The following is a 15032-nucleotide window of genomic DNA, read 5'->3' as shown; positions in this document are numbered from 1 at the left end:
GGTGGGGAGTAAGGTACTGAGTGTATATTACCATGATTGTTGATATTCCTTTGTCTTTTACCTGTTTACTCCTGTAACAGAGCACCTGCATGCCTGCCACTTTAAGGTTTGAATTTGGCAGTGGAGCAGCTGGCAGGTGGGTGCTAGCCTCATTGAAGCTAGCACATGACCCCAGGAGGGCCATGGGATTGGCTGAGGGGGTGGAGTAGCCTCCATTTTAGCCCAGGACCTCAGAAGGGAAAGCAGCAGTCTGTCCCGTAAGACCAGAATAACAACACTGACTGAGTGGTTGCTAAGAAACTCCTTGGAGGTAAGGGAGAGGCTATGGGGAAAGAGGAGGCCTCACCAGTCCTGGGCATGACCTGAAACTGCACCTTGCCAGGGAAGGGTGGCTTGATGGGATTCTCTGTGGCAGGGGAATTCCCAAGAAATGCCAGGCCATTTACCTCCCTGGTGAAAGGTGAGGAGGGGCACCTGAAAACTCCAACTCTTGCCTGTGGATGGGTTACAACACTGGAAGGGAGCAGGGCCAGGCAAGCCCAGTGAGCGACACCTGAGAAAAGTGTAGTGGGGGCCAGGCATGGTGTTAACCACCTGAGCCCCAAACGGCCAGAGACCCCATTAAAGGGGGCCAGAGACCTCAGTGAAAGGGGCCAGGTATGGCGTTAGCCACCTGAGTCCCACTGACACCCAAGTGAGTGAAGGACCAGAGTGCAGAGTGGCCAAGTGAGGTAGCCGGTCTGTGAAGTGGCCCAGTTGAGGGGCTGTAGAAATGAGTGGCCCTAGTGAAGGGGTAGAAGTACTTAAAGAGAGACTACAGAAATACGGAATGTGGAAGCGCAGAATTACCAGATGTGACAAAGAGTTACCTAACAAGATAATGCAGAATACTGAAATGAGGGAACACAGAATTACTGGATTCAACAATATAAATTACTAGATGTGTAAATATAGAAATACTGGATAGAACTTAGATGCCATCTGCAAGGCATGGTACATGTGTAACGAGAGGTTGGAGCATGTACTAAGGCCCTTGGCATGAGGAGGGCAAAAAACGGGTAGCCTTCCACCTTTGTAACCGCATTACTATTGTTTATCAACAAGGTATGGTGAGTGAGCGAGGCAGGGGTTAGCCTGAACAGGTGGGCAGCCAGCACTGAGACCCTGCCCTGTGAGGTGAGCCTGTTACATATCCCTTTGGTCTATTACCTTGCAACTGTAACCCCTATGATTTTCTATATAACAATGGGAACTCCCCTGTTTATTTGGGCATGCCAGCAGTTCCAAAAACTGCTTCCAAAAGTCTCAATATTCTTTGTTGTAGCAAGGAAACAAAAAATTTTCAAAGAGTCATTTCTCTTTCACTGATCACAATTCCAAGGCCTAAGGGTTATTAATATAAACAATATATTGGAAAATCTCGAAAAATGTCAATGATGTAAATAGTAGGTCAAAAATAGAACTCATTAATTCATTAGAATGACAAGGCAAAACTGAGTTAAAAGGGTTTTTGTTTGTTTTTAAAGCATATAGAGTAGCTAGGGGGAGATTTAGAAAGTATGCTCTTGTAAGGATAGCTCATTGAAAATCACTGTTTGTGCTCATATTATAAGTATTGTACATATACAGAGGCTTTTGCTAGAAAGATTTGGTTCAATGAAGGAGTTAAGCCCTTGCAGTGAATAAATAAGTAAACTGGGGACAAAAGAAAAAAAGGAGGGTAAAGAAACCCTGTTCATGGTATATTTAAGTATAGAAGATATATTCAGCACTGTTCCATTGTATGAAAGAAAAATCTTAATCTATGATTCATTCTCATTTGAAGCTGAATAAAAATAGCTGACTAGTAAAGTCTTTCTCCATAGGTATGACACTTACAAAACAATGTATGCAGCTGAAATACAATTATGCAATACTTCAAATATTTCATGTCATTCTGATTTTTCTGAATATTATTTTAGAATTCAGACAGGGAGAAAGAGCATCAGAGTGAGACAAGAATAAAAGGGAGTATTGTAGGCTGTGTAAACTATGTCTACTGAACATATATTCACCACACTACACTGAACTTTAACACTAGAGAATTTTTGCCATACAGGATGCCTTTTCTTAAATGAGCTTTTCTCCTCTTCTTGTGACAAAGTAGAAAGAGAAATTAAAGAGAATACTATCACGATGCAAAAAAAAAAAAAAATATATACTTTGTGTGCTGAGGATTTAATTTGTCTATGCTTACAGCAAAAGAAGCAATCAAATTTTAACTCATATTCTGAATGGGCTTTCAGATCAATCACAGTCGTTGTATTAACTATCAACTTTGGCACTAATGAGGTTCTGTTTGTAAATCTGCCTGAGAAAATAACTATATTGTACGGGAATACTCACACACATGTAAGGTAAAGGTATAACAGAGCAGGAGTATTGCTGTTCTATTAATCTAAATCTGTTATTATTTAATTATTGTTATATATTCTACTTTTCAACCCCTCCCCCCCCCAAAAAAAAAAAAAATAAAGCTTGAATGGTTACATGATTTAGTCAGGAAGTTAAAATTCTATGTCACTTAGATTAGTCACCACACACCAAGACTAATGAATACCAAATATTCAATGTGAATAAGCTGAAAATTATTTAAACAGACAGATGCACAAGTGGAACAAGCAGTGAATGTGTGATACACAGAAGATCAAGGAAGGGACAGGGAGCACAGCAGTAGATAAGGGGGGAAACAAAAAGCAAAGCAGCAAATTAGGCAGGAAACATAGGAAATGAAGCAGAAAACTGAGCAGCAGATCAGTCAAGGAGCAGAAGACTGGGAGCAGAAAGCAAAGTAGATCGAACAGGGGAAGGGGATCAGAGTAGTGCTCGAGGAGGGTGCAGGGCTCATTTGAGGCAAAAGCACTGCCAAAAAGTATTAAGAAAGTCTTGTTCCCCACTTATATAGACTACTCAGTGAATATTTAGAAATCATGAATCATTCATATAATTTGGAATGGCTTAAATAATTAATTTACAGACAAATTAATCATTTTTGCCCAAATTTGATCAACAGTTGTTTTACCTAACATGCAATAGTAAAAAGAATAACTTATATACACCAAACTAAATGCTACACATATTTAACTATTATTATGAGGGGGTGAAGTAGGCTTTCCCTGCCTATCAAGGAGGGAAAATGGAAAAATGATTCTATAAACCTTAGAATAATCTCACTGTACTAAAACACTCTTTAAGAATGCCTTTATAAAATTAAAAAGTAGGAAAAAAGGTTTCTATTCCTTTTTTTTTTTAATGGCAAACTTGGCACAGACAAATCTGATGTCAGAACACAGTTTGACAACAGACAAAGCACTTCAGAATGGTTCCTTAAAAACTATATAATCTAAGACCAAAGTGATAATAACCTCATATCTGGCTGATCAATGATCCTGTATTTTGTAAATGTCTGTAACATTCTGCATATTCTATAATTTCACCATCCTGGCAAGAAGCAGAGTTTACTTCTTGATGTTATAGTATTAATGATTTAACTGACTAAGTAATCTGTCAATTGAAAATTAATTTAAAATGATTAAGCTGAACTATAGCCAGGTTAAAGAATCAAATTGTTAAGAATATTCCCAGAATTTTCATTGCATACTTCATTAAAGAATTAGTTCACATGATTAAAATGAAACAGAAACCGGTGCTATATCTCTTAAATTTTTATATCATGACCCTTGATTCCACTGTAATGAAAGGAGGAGGAATTTTCATCTGTCTCATGTCTGAATATCTTCTAAAGATATTCTTGGAGGCATTAATCATTAGAAAGAAAGTACCCAAGAAAAAGATGTGATGAAATTCAGCATTAGGATACATTCTATCTGTGAAACAGACTTTTGAGATCCTGTTCTATAAATTAATAAAATGTGCAGAATTTAACTATGCTAATCTTGTGATACAAGATCACTGCATACACGAGTGTTGATACATACACAGAGATTCCACTTGGTCAGTAGGGGCTGACCCATTGTTAACTCTGGTGCCTGTACTTATTCTTTACACAATAGTAAAGCAGCATCTCAGCAACCATGAGCCACCTGGTACCTTGAGGTATGTAGAAAAAACAGTTAAAGCTATGTCTATGCCTGAATCGTCAGATTTGCAGAAAGAACTCAAATTTATGTAGATCTAAGATTCATATGAATGGCTAGGCTCATGGAGGTATATAAGATCTATTGACTTTTTGTTTGTCAGCACAGGAAGGCACAATACATGGACCAGCTACATTCTTTCATGGAGCAGAAGTCCATGGGCCATAGTTTGTGAACCACTGGTTCTAACTCCTTCTAGTGGCTGCTCCCACTAGAAAGCCTTGTTGCTTCATGCAATTGAGAGGATACAGGATAGGAAAAGACGTGATCTCTCAACCAGGGTGGACCTGAGCCGTTCCAAACTCTGTAAATGAAAGCCAATACCATAAACTATAACCAACTGGAGTAGTTCAAGGCATGATGTTCTCACGTGTCCTTATTAAGACGCACACTAACCAAACATGCCTCATCAGTCTTTAGCAGCATCTTCAGTTTCTGGGCTGGTCAAAGGTGCAGCCAAAAATAGAGTGGACTGCTGAAATCTAATCTAAAGTTACCATGGATGATGGTAGCAAGATCTACATCTAAAACAGCTGTAGGAAACTTCTGCCAGACAAAAATTTTAAAAGCCTCTCGTGAAGGTGCTGCTATAGCATTGTCTATCAGCACCTGAAGACCCAATATCTTGAACTCTAATAACAAATGGTAAGCAGTAAGCACTAAAGTCATTGCTTGTTACATAAATGTATTACATATTAAACTACTGCTATTTTTAACACTATTTGGTGCAGGGAGCATATCACCAATTGAACTGGTGCACCTCTTGACAACTTTGAGACCTAATCCTAAACTGGAGCCTTTAGGCATTACTACAACACTACTGTATGTCAGGGGTCAGCAACCTACAGCCTGTGGGCTGGATCTGGCCTGTAGAGCTATTTAATCTGCCCTGTGAAATTGGGCTTTGGCAGCAAAATTCTGCACCATGGCGGGGCTTCAGGAGCAGTTGTTTTCCTGTGCCACCATGAGGAAAAGTGGTAGCAGTGGTTAGGTCAGGGGTGGGCAAAATATGGCCCATGGGCCATTCTATCCAGCCCGTGGGCCCCTAAAAATTTAGAAAATTAATATTTATCTGCTCATGGCTGCCTGTCAAAGATGACAAGAGCCAGAGGCAGTAGGGAGCTGGCGGCAGAACTAAACAGCCACTGCAGCAAGTCTGGCCCAGCGAGGCCCCACCTCCAGCCCCACCCAGCTGGAAGTCTCTGCCTGGCAGAGGCTACTGAAGGCTTCTGACCTGGGACTGCTCCTGCCTCCCTTCACTGAGGGAAATACAGACAAGAAGGAGGAGGGGGGAGGCAGGGGACGACTGTAGGTGATTGCCCCAGTCCTTAGAGTAGGCTGTGCCAGCTCCTGTAGTCCTGACACTGCAGCTGGGAACCATGTGGTGCTGGTGGGTGGGAAGGAGTGGGGAAATGGCTGCAGTGGGAAGGGGCAGCGAGTGGGAGTGTGGTGCGGAGCAACAGCTGGGTGGGAGCATGGGTGCCAAGGCCAGTGCTGGCAGGGCCCAGAGTGGGGCAGCAGGAGCACAGGGCTGTGCTGCAGGACTCTATGGAGCTGAGCTGGCTCCCTGCTCTCCCTGCTTGAGCAGCATAGCCTGGATCCACAGAGCCCCTGGCAGCCCAGCCCCATGCTCCTGCTGCCCCGCTGTGGGCCTCACCGGCACTGGCCCTGTGGAAGCCACACTCCTGTTTAGCTGTTTTCTGTACTCTGTGCACTCACTCACTGCCCCTCCCACCTGCATGCCGCAGCCATTTTCCTGCTCACCCCCTCCCCACCTGTCACACTCTGGCATCATGTGGTTCTCAGCTGCAGCACCAGGACTGCAGGAGCAGCTGGGATGTTGTGCCAGATCAGCTAGGGGGAGTGGCAAGAGAAGGGCATCAGTGGTAGACAGGGGCAATGGCATGGAGTAGGAGTACAGGGCAGAAGTGCAGAGCCCAGGCTTGCAGGAGCACTGGCAGGAGACTCTGCCTGCCATGGATGTGAGCTGTGGGCAAACTCTCCCTGTCCACACAAGCTACATCCCTCCCCAGCCACCCTCCCCCCACATACTCACAGCCCCCTACAAAACCCATACCCTCCCACACCTCACACACCCACCTATCCACTAGGGCTATGCGAAGCTTCAGTTGCTGATTCAATTCAGTGGAGATTCAGTCCAATTCGGTGGTCAAATCTCTGAATCCAAATTGAATCAGGAGGACCTTTAATCTCTCTGAATCTAATCACAACTCTCCAAATCGATTTGGAGAGATTTGATGATTCAGATATAGACATAGCTTTAATTGTTTTTTTCTACATACCTCAAGGTGTCAGCTGGTTCGTGGTTGCTGAGATACTGGGGCAGATGGAGCATCCCGTGGAAGTGCAGGAGGGTTCCCAGTGCGTGCCACAGTGGACCAGAAGCATTTCCAGTCCACTTCTGGGTCCAGTGCAGAGCATGCAGGGGACACCCCACCCCCACAGTCACCCAGCTCAGCAACTGGTGCCTCCTGGGTCTGGGGGGACACCTGGGGTCCCCCTGCAGCCAATCGCTGAGCCAGTGGGGCATGGGGGGGTTCCACTGCCGAGCATGTGGGGAGTCTCCCTGTGCTCCTATGGGATGAGTCACTGTCCCCCGATTTGGGCTGAATCTGAATAGAATACAGCCCATTTCACACACTCCTACTATCCATGCCCCCACAAACACACATACGCCCTTCCCCACACTCCACACACCCACAAACCTATACCCACCCTCCCAACCACACTGTCCCACAATATATAAGAGTAAGACTTCATTTTTAGCTATTATACTATCCCCTCTATACATAGGAAACCCTCACTATTCATGGGTTTGGCATTCGTGATTTCAAATATTCACAGTGCTGCACCAACCCATGCTCTCTCCTCACTGGCAGTGTGATGACACTGTTACAGTGCTGGTGGCAGCTGTGGGAGCTCTGTGGTTGCTGCTGCAGGGCTCCCGCTGCCACGCTCCTGCCACTGCCAGTGCAGCTGTGCCCCCCCGCCCCCTAGCTGCTGGGGGCATGCACCATGACGTATTCGCAGATTTCATCATTCGTGGGGATCTCTGGAACATATCCCCTGTGAATGGTGAGGGTCTCCTTTACACTACATAAACGCATGTAAATCAGGAAAAAAATATTTTTTTAAAATAAAATTAATGCATGTTGTAGTACATGTTTGATTTTTAAAATATAATTTAGTATTTTTCTGGTTCAGAGATGGCAAAAACCCTTGATGAAAGGAGTAATTCCAGGGATTAAGGGGAGGGACTTCTGGTGGCAAAGGTCAGGGTTAGGGGGCGAGAATTCCAGTCCCAAGATGGCGACTAGGGGGTGGGGCACCTGTCAAGGGGCGGAGATACCTACATGGTCCTCAATGGCTTGCCAAAACTTAGTAAGCGGTCCTCCATCCAAAATTATTGCCTGCTCCTAGGCTAGGCCATAGCACCCATCCACCTGCCTGCCTGTGATCTAATCTGGGTCACTAGCCCACAGCCTAAAAGTGTTCCAAATTGCTGTTATATATGGTAGTTAGAGCTGGTATGAATGTTTATAAAAATATTCAGTGATGCTTCAGCAAATTTGAATTTATTTTCTTTGCATTATTACTTATAACTCTCTGATTAGTGTGGGAACCTGGAGACATGGACATTTTAAAATCTGAGTTGTGCTGAGTTACGTGAGTTGTACTATTACTTTTTTCTTAGAATACAGTGCAGCCCCACTGGGATCGAAAGAGGTGGGGTTTGATCAACATGAAGGGGCAGACTGTGGCTTTCTAAAGAAGGTTTGGATAACATTCTCAATTTTCTAATGAGGAAAACAGTCCCACAGTGATCACACACAAAATGATTCTGTAGATCTTACCCGGTTTTCCTCCTATTAATTCTAACTTCTATTTAGGGGACAATGATTCAATTTGTTCATTCAGATCACTGTCCTGATTCTATTCGGCCAAATATGAATCTGAAGATTCGATGCTTATTCAGAGAATCAGAAATCTGGCCATAGACACAGCTTTAAATGTTTTTTCTACATACCTCAAGGCACCAAGTGCAGTTTGTGAATGCTGTGATGATGGGGCGGATGGAGCATCCCACAGTAGTGTGTCGGGGAGGGGTGCATGCTCGGCAGCAGACCTGGAAGTGGACCAGATATACTTCCAGTCCACTTCCAGGTCCTCCACTGAGCATGCGAGCGGGATATTCCCCCAGGTCTCCCTAGACCCAGTAGGCCCCAGTCGCTGAGCTGGATGTCAAGGAGGGGGATCCCACGCACTCCATGGTGGACCCAGATGTGGACTGGAAGTGCTTCTGGTCTACTTCTGAGTCCACCACTGAGAATGCTGGGAACCCCCCTGTGCTCCAATGGGATGCTCCATCCACCCCAGCATCTCAGCATTCATGAGCCACCTGGTACCTTGAGGTATGTAAGCAAAACATTTAAAGCTATGTTTATGTCTGAATCATCGAATCTCTCTGAATTGATTTGGAGGGTTCTGATTAGATTTGGAGAGACCAAATCAAATCAGGAGACCCTTTAGATTCAGAGATTCGGCTGGTGGATTGGGCCGAATCTCTACCAAATCGAATTAGTGACCAAAGCTCTGCACAGCCCTAGTGTACCGTAGCTCCCAGGACCACGCCCACTTCTTCCTTATACTAACTATGCCTTTCACTTGATTGCTATCATGCCAGACACACTTTACAGCATAGAAATAAATGGCATGTAACACTGAACAGACCAAAAAAAATATAAAGTGCACCCCTAGATGGCAGTGTTATCATTCTAATGAAGGTTCTGGTGAGAGATTAAATGTAACCACTTAAAAACATTTATGATTAACAATAAATTAATAAAACCAATTATTACAATGGATATAAAAAAATGGCATATACTGCTTGGATTAGATCAGCCAGCAGCACTTTAAAAATGTGTTTCGGTCAATTTAATCATCTCAACAGCCCTCTTTATGGTACTAGTAATATATTGCTGGCTAGTTTTCCACAGATAGGACTTTTTTTGTTATATAGCTCCTCTCTCTAATATATTTATCTACACTGGACAGACAGACAGGGTTTCTTGAGTCTTTTTTCTAAGCACTCACTCCAGCAGTGCTAAAGTAGCCAGGAACTCCCACTGAAATAAATTTGGCAATTCCTATGCCAAAGGAAGAAGAATAGTTAGCTGGAGCAGCTGAAGAGAGGAAGCATTGTAATTCAAAGCTTGAAATTCAGAGCAGGATCATGTCATATTTTCACTGAAAAGCTTTTTCTTTGGAGGCGCTTGTATTCAAAACAATCTACAATCAGCCTTTTGGAAAGACATTTTTATTTCTGGGTACACAAGTTAAAGGACATGTCTAAAATATGTGCAGACATTTTAGATTATGTCATTTTACTCAAGAGTTATCATTTGCATGAAGTGACAGAGGTTTTAGAATCTTTAATATATCCATATGAATTATGGAGTAATGCTTAATGCAGTTTAAAGTGAATTAATGAAGATTAAGAAAATAGAAGAAAATATCTGGCACTTGGGGATATGGTGCTAGTAAGGTTTAGGGGGTATTTTTACATACATTTTATAAGCCAGCCAAGTAAATCTTGGACTTTAGGCATTGTTTTTTGGACATGAAAGAGTTTGAAAATCCCATTACTTTCTTTGTGCAACTGCTCTAGCACGACTGCTGCAAAAGTCTAATGTATTTTGCATTATCAGTTCTTACAGTGGAATCCTGAATTGTGAAGCTAAGGGTGTTGCTTAACACAAATTTCCAGACTTCTACTACTTTTCTTGCAATGTTTTCAATAGCATACATTCTCTTATTGAGAAAATGTAATGAAGTGTATGGCATCTGTTTATCATTTTTTCTAAATACCAAACTCTTGTGCACCATGCAGTTAACATATTTCACAATTGTTTTAGCAATCACTCTGAATCTTTTGCTAATCTTCCTTTATTTCCACCTCCTACACTTCAAACATTTCACAATTCATACAAGATTTGACTTAGAAGGCTTATTTTTGGCACTTATCAAAAACAAATTACCCAGCAGTAATTACAAACTTATATCTCATTTTCAGTGGTGCAGTCCAGTGGACCTTAACATCTTCTGTTTCAGTTTTTCTTCCTCCATACCCAACTACCAGAGATACAATGAAGCCCATTCTCTATTTAGTAGTGTAAAGAGGGCAGGATATTTGTGACCTTTAGGCTGAGAACGTCTGTTATAGTTATGTTATATATTTGGCCTAATGTAATATAGTATACTATTATCTCTTCTAATATTTGAAGGCATATTGTGCTGAATATTATGGAAACAAAATATTAAAACAAAGATCAAGTATCTCATGTTTTGTTCACTTTACATAGTAATTAAGAATCTTCAAGATCTACTCAGGCCAGGTTCCATTTGGGACTAATCCTAAACAATACTGGGCACATCTACATGAGACATATACTTAGGAGTTGTCTACTTAGCTCTGCAGTAAATATCCCAGTGTCTACATATCCAGTACTATTAGGATGGAGTATACTAATTAATTCCATTGTAGGTTAGTGCTTGTAAACACAAGTACTATCCTATGGTGTGGAGTTTTTTACTCCACAGCAACACATGTGTAGATGCTGACTGGGCTGGCTGGGGCATGAGGGAGCTTCAGTGCAGGGGCTGCCTGCTGGCTAGCCTGACACTGAAGCAATTCAGTGCCCCAGCCAGCCCCTCTGCAGCATATTGAATCGGGTTGGAGTGGTCCCAGGCTAGCAGGCTGACCCCTGGGGCCCCTGCTAGCTGGGGCTGTTCTGACCCAGCTTAACATGTTGTGGTCCCGGGAGCACATCTAAACACAGCACCCAAAAGCAACAAACTCTGGCACATACTGCTGTAAATTAATTATACATGTAGATGCACCCACAGAGAATCTGAAATTTACATCAACTTAAGTTACTTACAGTATCTATGGCTAGGTATAAATATTACATTTAATGCATTTAAAACATGTAGAAAGTGCTGTAAGAGAACAGAGATTCACAACACTTAAAGTGCTTTAAAAATGGCAGATGTAATGTTTTAAATCTCTGTACCACATCCGATGACACATCAATTTAGGGTGCATTTTGCCGCCATCCCAGAGGCCCCTCTCTGGGTGGTTTGCTAGCCTCAGCCAGTGCTCAGCTGCATTGGGTGACCACCTAGTCCCACCCCCAGGGTGTCGGTGAGAGGAGACAGAAAAGAGTCTGTCTCCTCCCTGCACAGCTGTGAAGTTTAGGTTGGATATTACGGAAAAAAAACCTTTCCTAATGGGAAGGTGGGAAATAACTGGAACAAGTTACTTAGGCAGGTGGTAGAATCTGCATCCTTGGAGGCTTTTAAGGATGACAAAGCCCTGGTTGGAACAGTATAGTTGGGGATGGTCCTCCTTTGAGCAGAGGTTGGACTAGGTGACCTTCTGAGGTTGCTTCCAACCCTAATTTTCTATGATTGTATAACAGAACTTCTCTATCATGCAGACCCAGCCTGGCCCTCACCAAGATCCATGCCTGCAAGCTTGTCGGGGACGAGGGCAGAATCTGTGGCAGGGAATCTCCATTTTCTCAACTGCACTGGGAACTATGATGTGGGGTTGGGGGGAGGATGGAGCCTCTCTGCCTCACAGAATCCTTCCCCAAAAACCTGCGGGCTTGGGTCCCAGTGGGGGCTGGGGCCAGGTCCATGTGGCAGAGAGGCTCTGTTTCCTCTGTGGGAGTGCAGTGCAAAGCCAGCTGGGCAGCCCTGTGCTTCAGCTTCTGGCTCTCATTGTCATGAGTCTGGGGAGTACAATGTGCAACTACCTTCTAACTAGAAACTACAAAGGAAAGGTAGTAACTTTTCTTTGTAAAGTCCACCTCAGCGAGAATTTGGGGCAGCTGGTGGTAAAACAAAACATGGCTGTCTGATACCCAGGTTTTGGAAAGCAAACTATAGGACACAGTGGGCACATCTACATGTGTACTCAACTGTGCAGGGGTTACTGCACAATCATTTAGTACTTGCTTTAGTACTGCACAGTCCCAGTGCCACACAGGTTGTTTCCAGCCCTACTACACAGCAGGGATGAGGTAGTACTGGTATCGTGGTTCATATTCACCTAGACTACATTGCTGTAGCAATGAGCTACATCTCTGTAGCTTGTTGCTACAGCAGCATAGTGTCTTGTGTAGATGCTCCCAGTCCCATATAGTCCACAGACCACCATTGGGGGAAAAATGTGTGTTCTGTCTGTAAAAATAAGGTAGTTTTTCTGAGCAGAAGATCTATTTTGCATGTAGCCCTGTTTGAATGTAGGGAGGTAAATGCAATAGTGTGTTGCTTGGTTCCAAGGAGGACAGCCAGCCAATTTTTCAAATTCAGGACAAAAGTCCCATATCAGGGCTGCTTTGGGGAGACCAGGACAGAACATTAGCATCTAGGATTGTACCAAAAACCTTGGGGTAGTTGGCTATTTTACTGCGTGATTCCATTATGATTTCACTATGATGTAGCGTACAGCATGGGTTTTATCAAATGACAGAGAAACATAACCCAACTGGCATGAATGGGAATTCTGCTATAATAAGGAATGTTATAATAAGACTTGCATAATAAGGAATGGAAGTCTGGTGCTTTGATGATATCTACTATAATCATGGGAAATTCTGTGAGCTGGAAAATATTCAGAAACTGAAAACATTAAGCTGCATGACTAATTTTTTGCTTTGGACTCATATCTTGCCACAGTATTGAGGAGATAAGAGAAGACCTTTTTATTAAGCATAAAATAGAAATAGATGTAGTGTTTAAAGACTAGATTGTTGGCTTTGTCCATCTCAGAAACTAGTAATAACTGGTAAGGGAAATGTAATTGTACCTATCTACTGTCGATTGGTAAAATTGTACTCTTATTATACATCTCTCTCTCTCTCAGATGATAATAACAATAATGTAAAATAATGTCATCAAATGATATCCTGTAAGTAGTTTTATTTTATATTTAATTTGATGGACTTTTTTCTCCCCTCCAGATGAGCAATTAAATCATATATTCCAATGTCGGCAATAACCAAATTCAGATTTGGAAATTGTACTAGATTATGAAGCCTTCTTTAAATGTTAAAAGCAGATTAAAGAAGAAAAGATTTAATAAAAGGTTGTGAAAGGAAAACACAGCTGGAGAATAAGCTCTTTAAAAATAATCTAAAAACTCATGTAGCACAAGCAGAGCTTAATTAAAATTATGGCACTTTAAAATATGTTTGGTCCTGCTCCAGCACTGCTTCTAGCCAAGGAGCTTAACTATTGGTGCTATTTTCAGAAGCTTCTCCTTTTTCTGAAAGTAAATTTTTTTGGCTCTGGAGAAATGTTACAAATGTTTTCAGCAGTCAAGAACCTATAGACCAGCAGAGAGAATTTGGTATAGGAGCTATGATTTCTGAATTTTAATGGAGAACCAAGTATTTAAATCTTTTTTTTCTGATGTAAAGAAAAAAGAAAATAATTGTTCTTTCTGGAATATCAACATAACCATGATTAACTCTCTGAAGCATCTGTTGCATGGATGTTCTGATTAGATCGCAGAGGAACAAAATCTTGGTTGAGTCATGTGGTACAATAATTACAATGGGGTATGCATGAAAGGTAAGAAAGACATGTTATCACATGTCAAATTTCCAAAAGCGCATAAATAAATAAGGAGGTTAAGTCCCAATGCCTTCCCAAATGCTTTTCTGATATATTCCTAGCTAATTTTTAAAATTTAATATTTTATTACACTGACTCCAATTTTCAGCAGGTTTGAACACCTCTTGCTCTAATGCTGAGACAGATGACCAGCAGAAAGGTCAAGTACCTTATTCATAGAATGAGTTGAGTATTCGGGGGTGGGAGAGAAGAACACTATGGCTTTGGTTTGGTACACTTATAATCTATCTCCTTAACATAGGAGAGCATGAAGATGGTCTTTGTGGTATTTGATCATAAATATAAATACTCAACACAGAATACAGGTATCACATCTAATAATTTACAAAACTGACCTGCTTTAGCTTCCTAAATATTGGATCAGGCAAAAAAAAAAAACTTCTTACTGAAAAAACATGAGTTTCAGGCAGTGTTCTCAATTACATGAAGGACAAACTTAATATTTGAAAACTACTGCGTCCATAAGACGTCAAGTGGGTAAGGTAACTAGTAGGGTGAAAGTGCTAGACTTTAGGAAAGCTGATTTCAATGAACTCAGGCGATTAGTCAAGGACGCACTGCAGAGTAGGAGTTTTGAAGTGATGGGAGCCCAAGAAGGGTGGCTGTGCCTCAAGGAAATGATCCTTCGGGCACAAAGCAAGACGATCCCCGAGTGAGGCAAAAGGGGGAAAGGGGCCAGGAGGCTTCCTTGGCTGACCAGAGAAATCCAGGGCAGCCTAAGGGACAAAAGGGGAGCACATAAAAAGTGGAAACAGGGAGAGATCACCAAAGATGAATATACCTCCTCTGCTTGTGCTTGTAGGGAGGCAGTTAGACGGGCCAAAGCTGCCATGAAGCTGAGGATGGCAACCCAAGTAAAAGACAACAAGAAATTGTTTTTTAGATATATTGAGAGTAAAAGGAAGGCCCAGGGAGGAATAGGATCCCTGCTAAATGGGCAGAAACAATTGGTGACGGACAAAGGGGACAAGGCTGAACTCCTCAACGAGTTCTTTGCCTCAGTGCTCCTAAGCGAGGGGCACGACAAGTCTCTCACTGGGGTTGTAGAGAGGCAGCAGCAAGGCACCAGACTACCATGCGTAGACCCTGAGATGGCACAGAGTCATTTGGAAGAACTGGATGCCTTTAAGTGGGCAGGCCTGGATGAGCTCCATCCGAGGGTGCTGAAGG

General features: G+C 42.5%; 1 long non-coding RNA gene across 5 annotated transcripts in view; it reads left to right on the top strand.

Moving 5' to 3' along the window:
* Window positions 1-209: 209 nt before the first annotated feature.
* The window catches only part of LOC112552079, a 52087-nt gene continuing 37264 nt past the window's right edge, over window positions 210-15032 (top strand). For 4 of the 5 annotated variants that reach the window (XR_003096420.1, XR_003096419.1, XR_003096423.1 and 1 more), the window contains exons 1-2: window positions 210-310; window positions 1105-1176. This is a non-coding gene — a long non-coding RNA (uncharacterized LOC112552079). Of the gene's footprint in view, window positions 311-1104; window positions 1177-13950; window positions 14027-15032 lie in introns of all 5 variants that reach the window. The other variant, XR_003096421.1, reaches the window with a different exon arrangement.

The sequence above is a fragment of the Alligator sinensis genome, unplaced genomic scaffold (assembly GCF_000455745.1).
Source record: "Alligator sinensis unplaced genomic scaffold, ASM45574v1 scaffold272_4, whole genome shotgun sequence".
Classification (NCBI taxonomy): domain Eukaryota; kingdom Metazoa; phylum Chordata; order Crocodylia; family Alligatoridae; genus Alligator; species Alligator sinensis.
This window is presented reverse-complemented; position numbering and strand designations above follow the sequence as displayed.